We start from the raw sequence: 5,422 nt of genomic DNA on the forward strand, positions 1-5,422 counted from the left end.
TCTTATGTCATATGTATGTCTTATGTATATGTATATCTTATGTCATATGTATGTCTTATGTATATGTATATCTTATGTCATATGTATGTCTTATGGCTCCTGCGGTATATTTTTCAAAAATCAAAAAAATTTATCTGAATAATTAAAAATTAACATTTTGTGAATTTATTTTGTCAAAAATCATAAAAACTACTACTCTTAGAAAGAGAAATGTAATAAACTACTTTATACTAAATTTAACAAACATTAATTTGAGTGCTGGCAGACATCTGTAACGTTGAACGGTTTTTGAGATATATATTTCTCAAAATAAATTCGCTAACTTCTGATTTATCAGTGCATTTATGAAATGTCGCTTTTTAAAAAACTTTTTCTCGGAAGCTATTGAATGTAAATAGCTCTATTAGGGCTCATATTTTAGCAAATGTCCTCTTCTTTAAATATTAAATATAAAAATTAACAACACAACGATTTCGATTACTACAGCATTTACTAGATAAACAAAACTTCTCATTTATTAGAGATAGACCAGCAGGCAGGAAAGTATATCTAGGACTCATCCTTGATAGACACCTGACGATAGAACGACGCTGTAATAAGAAAAAAGCTGACACCATTGGGTCTCACAGGCTTAATTCTTCAGTATCAATATCTAATGACGAAACGATTAATGAATTATTAATCGATTAATTTGAATCGAAATCTGTTCAAATCCTGCCTGAGAGGCTAAACGCTCTCTTGACAGGAAATTGATTTGTCTGAGTTTGAAGACTGGTTTCATTAAAGATGGGTTACTAGCTGCCAATCGAATATTTAACTGTCATTACAACATAACAGTTGTTAATTACAACGCAATAGTTAACTATAAATAATATTAAAACTTTGTAAAATATATATTTATATTTATTTATTTATTAAATTTTGTAACTGTACAAAATATACAATAAGTAAATGTGATAAATGTTTCATAACATGTTAATCTTAGGAAGGAACCACCCAACGGTGATACTTCAATAATTACTGTAAATCAGAAGATCCTATAGCCATCTTCTTTTCAGACGCTTCAGAGGATTGTCAGGGACTGTTAAGAAAGCAAGATTAATATCTGGTTTAGGTGGATGAGAATTTTGGAATAAAAGGAGGTATATCTATTTCGGGCCGAATCGAACAACGAATGAGATGTTGAGGTCTTTATGGTTGAGTTTATACGTGACGTAATAAGGAGCATCAAGGATTTTACAAAGGATGTTGGATTGTAAGGATTGGATACAGGAGTCATTTGATGGAGCCCTACAGCTCAATTAGTAGTCCTGATTATCATAATGTATTAGATTTTTTTGTAGTAAATTTTTTTATTTATTTTTTTCTAAGTCTCTTTGAGAGTAGCTTATTTTCCTCCATTGGCAATAAATTTGAAGAGGGGGCTGAAGAAATTTATCTTATGGAATGAGTGTGTCAGTCTAATAGTGACGGGGCTCACCAGGTTTGTTGATTCAAATAATTTAGTTACTTGTCCTCAGTCTAGACTGAGTATGTTCATGTTGGTCTGCTATCTTTGTGGCAGTCCTGTCAGTGTCAGGGTCCTGAATAGTGGGCTAATACAGAACTGAAGGCCGTCAAAAAATTGTATATGCCTCCTCGTGATGCACTCAAGTCACATTTATTAGGTCGAATGTAGTGTGTATGAGGTCCTTCTTTGCTTTTTGTAGTGAAGTATGTCTCATTATGTGCCTGAGTATACCGCTCTGAAACTGTTGGAGCTTCTTGGCTGTTCTGGGTGCTATGTTAGTCAGCTTTTTAAAACTTTTTTTTTGATAGATTTATTTATTGATAGATATTACAATCTGCCACACAGTTTTAGGCAATAGGTAATAGTGATGAATGATCTCATACATACTAAAATAATAATAAAATAAAAAATAAAAAAAAATAATAATAATAAAAACTCTCTTAAAATACATACACACAAAAGAATAGACAAGATGAACATAATCAAACTATCTGTATGAAAAATAAAATAACATAATGATAAAATAATATATACAATATTTACAAAATCGACCTGAGGATCCCTGAGCCCACTCTATCCCCCACGTGTGAGGGGTAGAGCAGAGCTCAAGAGATCCCAGCGCATCCCTCTCGCCGCATCACTGGTAATGAGCCAGTGGAGGCTGAGCAAGTGCGCTAAAGCCGCAAACACTCAACTTGAGTGGAGAATCTGACCGTTGCCAGAACTGACCATTGCCAGAACTATGTTAGTCAGCTAGAGTAGGGTCTCAGACACTTTTGTAGATCATTAATTTGATAGGGAAAGAGAGATTAGGAGAATTTAACAGTTAATTAAGCCTGTGAGACACAATGGTGTCAGCTTGATTTTCTTATTACAGCGTCGAACTATCGTCAGGTATCTATCAAGGATGAGTCCTAGATAAACTATCCTGCCTGCTGGTCTATCTCTAATAAATGAGAAGTTTTGTTTATCTAGTAAGTGCTGTAGTAATCGGAATCTAGCAGCTCTAAGATAATAAATTCGGGGTTTGATCAAAATAAATAATGTGACCTCTTATTTATTTCGCCACCGCTCATTGTGCTGAATCACCAATTCAGGTGGACAATATTTATGTGTTCCCATTATACTTCTTAAAATGGTGTAAAAATATTATTTAATTTTAAAAAAAAATCCAAAATCCTTCGTAAAATCCTCAATGCTCCTTACTTTCTCACAAATAAAATCATACATAAAGACCTTAATGTTCCCTATGTAGCCGATCTAGCCCAAACCAGATATCACTCCTTTCATTATAAACTCTCTAACCACTCAAACCCCCTAGTTTCTAATCTTGCATCCTCTTCCTTTCCTGACAATCCTCCGAGGCGCCTGAAAAGAAGATGGCCATGAGACCAGCTTATGTAAAATGTCATTAGAGTGCTACCAATGGGTACGCCTGCAATACTCCAGTTTAACTTAGATCAGATTTACTAAATGTGTTATAATGTACAGTTGTAAATAACAATAAATAAATATTAAAAAAATATAATAAAAAAAATTGAATCCAAGGAATCCAAAAATCTGATACGATATTCGCGGATCACCAACATTTACTTGCAATATAAATCTGTAATTTAAGGTTTCTCCAGGAAAAAATAACGCATGTCAACTTTACTTCTGCCAAAAATAAAACATTTTAACAAAAGAGAACGAAGCCCTATTTATCAGTGCAATCGTAAGACATCGGACTGACTCGGCCCTTCTGAAATTTAATTTAATAATTAATTAATAATTTAAATTTACCCGCTATTTATAATTCCGTAATAGAGCTGCAAAAAATTAAATTGTTTGTTCATAATATGTATTATTCCTGCTATTTTTTATTTTATATAATTTAATTTATTTATTTTTTCTCTACAGATATAGTGATTACCTCAACCAATCAAGACACAACAAACAAAACTTTGGGACGTAAGGTTACTAAATGAACGTTGTGAGATGCGCGCACGATGCCAGTTTTATTTATTAATTTTATATGGAACATTATCTACATGGCCATAAAACCATATAAATAATACTTATTCCAGAATATCTCGAATAAAAAATGAACCATATATGCTTAAATAAATATATATTTTTTTATAATACGATATAATTTATAAATTTTAAAAAAATTTCCTGCCGTGACCAGGATTCGAACCTGGGTTATTGCGGCCACAACGCAATGTCCTAACCACTAGACGATCACGGCTCTACAAGAACTGGAAGAAATCTGGAGTATTTAGGATAATAGACCGCGAAGGAAGCAGGAGAAAGTGGACCTGACCAAAGCAGTAGGTTGTGTCACCGGATATCGCTTTATTTTATTTATTGATTTTGTTTTAAAATAATTCTCAATTTATTTTGATATATTTCAAAACGAATTATTAACATTCTATTAACTGTCAGCAAGGCCAGCTCAGAGCCACTACGGGAATGCAGGGAATTAAAAAAGTCAGCAAGTGACTGTGAATTATTTGCACTAAATCATTTAAATTATTGTACTTTATAAAAATAAAAAGCACGCCTTAATATTGATATAACTATTTTTTTTTAATTTTCACTTACCTATATATGGAATATATAGTAAGGATAGGTACCAATCGTGCAAAATATCTAATTCGAGTTCACACAAAAAATACGTGTGTTTGAAGTATCTTCAATAAGTCCAAATAAGTCTTGCAAAATGGTCTATCTCAAAAACGAAACATCGTACGGAACTGAAATTACATATTTAGGGCATATGTATGTAAAATTTTCGATGAAATGGTCTACCTGTAAGTATCGCTTTTTACCAAGCATTTTTTTTCCAAACGGACTTAATAATTTTTACTAACCTTGATACGCCAACATTATGTTTTCTTTAATAGATCACAGAAATAGCGATAATTTCAACTATTCTACACAAAACTTGGGGACGTATGAAGAATGGTAAGAGTGAGTTGTATGATCCTACCACCGCACCATATTTATATGTTTGTTTGTTTATTGCTGCTTAAAGGCGTAAAACCCTATGATCATCAACGCCTATGGCATGCTAAACATTAATAATAAATAAAATAAAAATAATAAATTTTAAAAAAAGAAAAATTAAAATCGAAGAGGAGTTATAATTTAGAAAGAAGGCGATGTTCTTTTAAAAATTTAAACACTAATGTAATTTTAGCTTCCTCATCTGTGAAAGCTTCTGATAAATTGTAATAATAATAAAGTCCTATCCTGTTTATTGCTGGCTAAAAATATGTCTAATCGTGAGAAAAGGCTGACAATATTTGCACGTTGGAGGTGGCAGTTTTCTGATCAGATGAGAGTGCATGAGGAGAGTATGACCTATTCTCAAGCTGGTTAGAGCAACTTCCTCTCTGTGGCTGTTGCGGTAGGATGTCGACCATGCTTTTGATTGCTTTTAATTTACTCGGAGAACTTTCATTCCACTTGGCCTGCCATATTTCTAATATTTGTAATTTAAGGGGTGTACTGAGTTCTGATGGGGTAAGAACGGCGGTGCCTCGGCCAGGGAGCGTGAATGCCTCTCTGGTAGCTTTGTAGTATTTTTTGCATATTTATTTGTTTTTTTTATGGAACATAATCTACATAGCCATAAACCAATCTCAATATCACTATATCAGACATATGGATACCATAATACCAACTCTTTGCACCACACCCATATTAGTTATTGGTTATCTTGATTATATGAGGAGAATATGATTGGGGGTGCGGACAAAGAAGAATAGAAAAACGTATTTATTAGTGACAATGTCCCTCGACGTAGGACCATTCGCTATACATATATATATGCTGCTTAAAGGCGTAAAACCCTATGATCATCAACGCCTATGGCATGCTAAACATTAATAATAAATAAAATAAAAATAATAAATTTTAAAAAAA

At 32.8% G+C, this 5,422-nt stretch overlaps 1 protein-coding gene and 1 non-coding gene across 3 annotated transcripts in view; both read right to left on the minus strand.

Annotated features, from left to right (window-relative positions):
* Trpgamma (Transient receptor potential cation channel gamma) overlaps positions 1–5,422 on the minus strand; it is a 980,713-nt gene that overhangs the window by 820,886 nt on the left and 154,405 nt on the right. The window lies entirely within an intron of this gene.
* Positions 3,669–3,740, minus strand: TRNAH-GUG (transfer RNA histidin (anticodon GUG)). The gene has a single exon. It is a non-coding gene; the product is annotated as a tRNA-His (tRNA).

The sequence above is a fragment of the Halyomorpha halys genome, unplaced genomic scaffold, assembly GCF_000696795.3.
Source record: "Halyomorpha halys isolate HHAL.00 unplaced genomic scaffold, Hhal_1.1 Scaffold3.1, whole genome shotgun sequence".
In the NCBI taxonomy this organism is placed as follows: domain Eukaryota; kingdom Metazoa; phylum Arthropoda; class Insecta; order Hemiptera; family Pentatomidae; genus Halyomorpha; species Halyomorpha halys.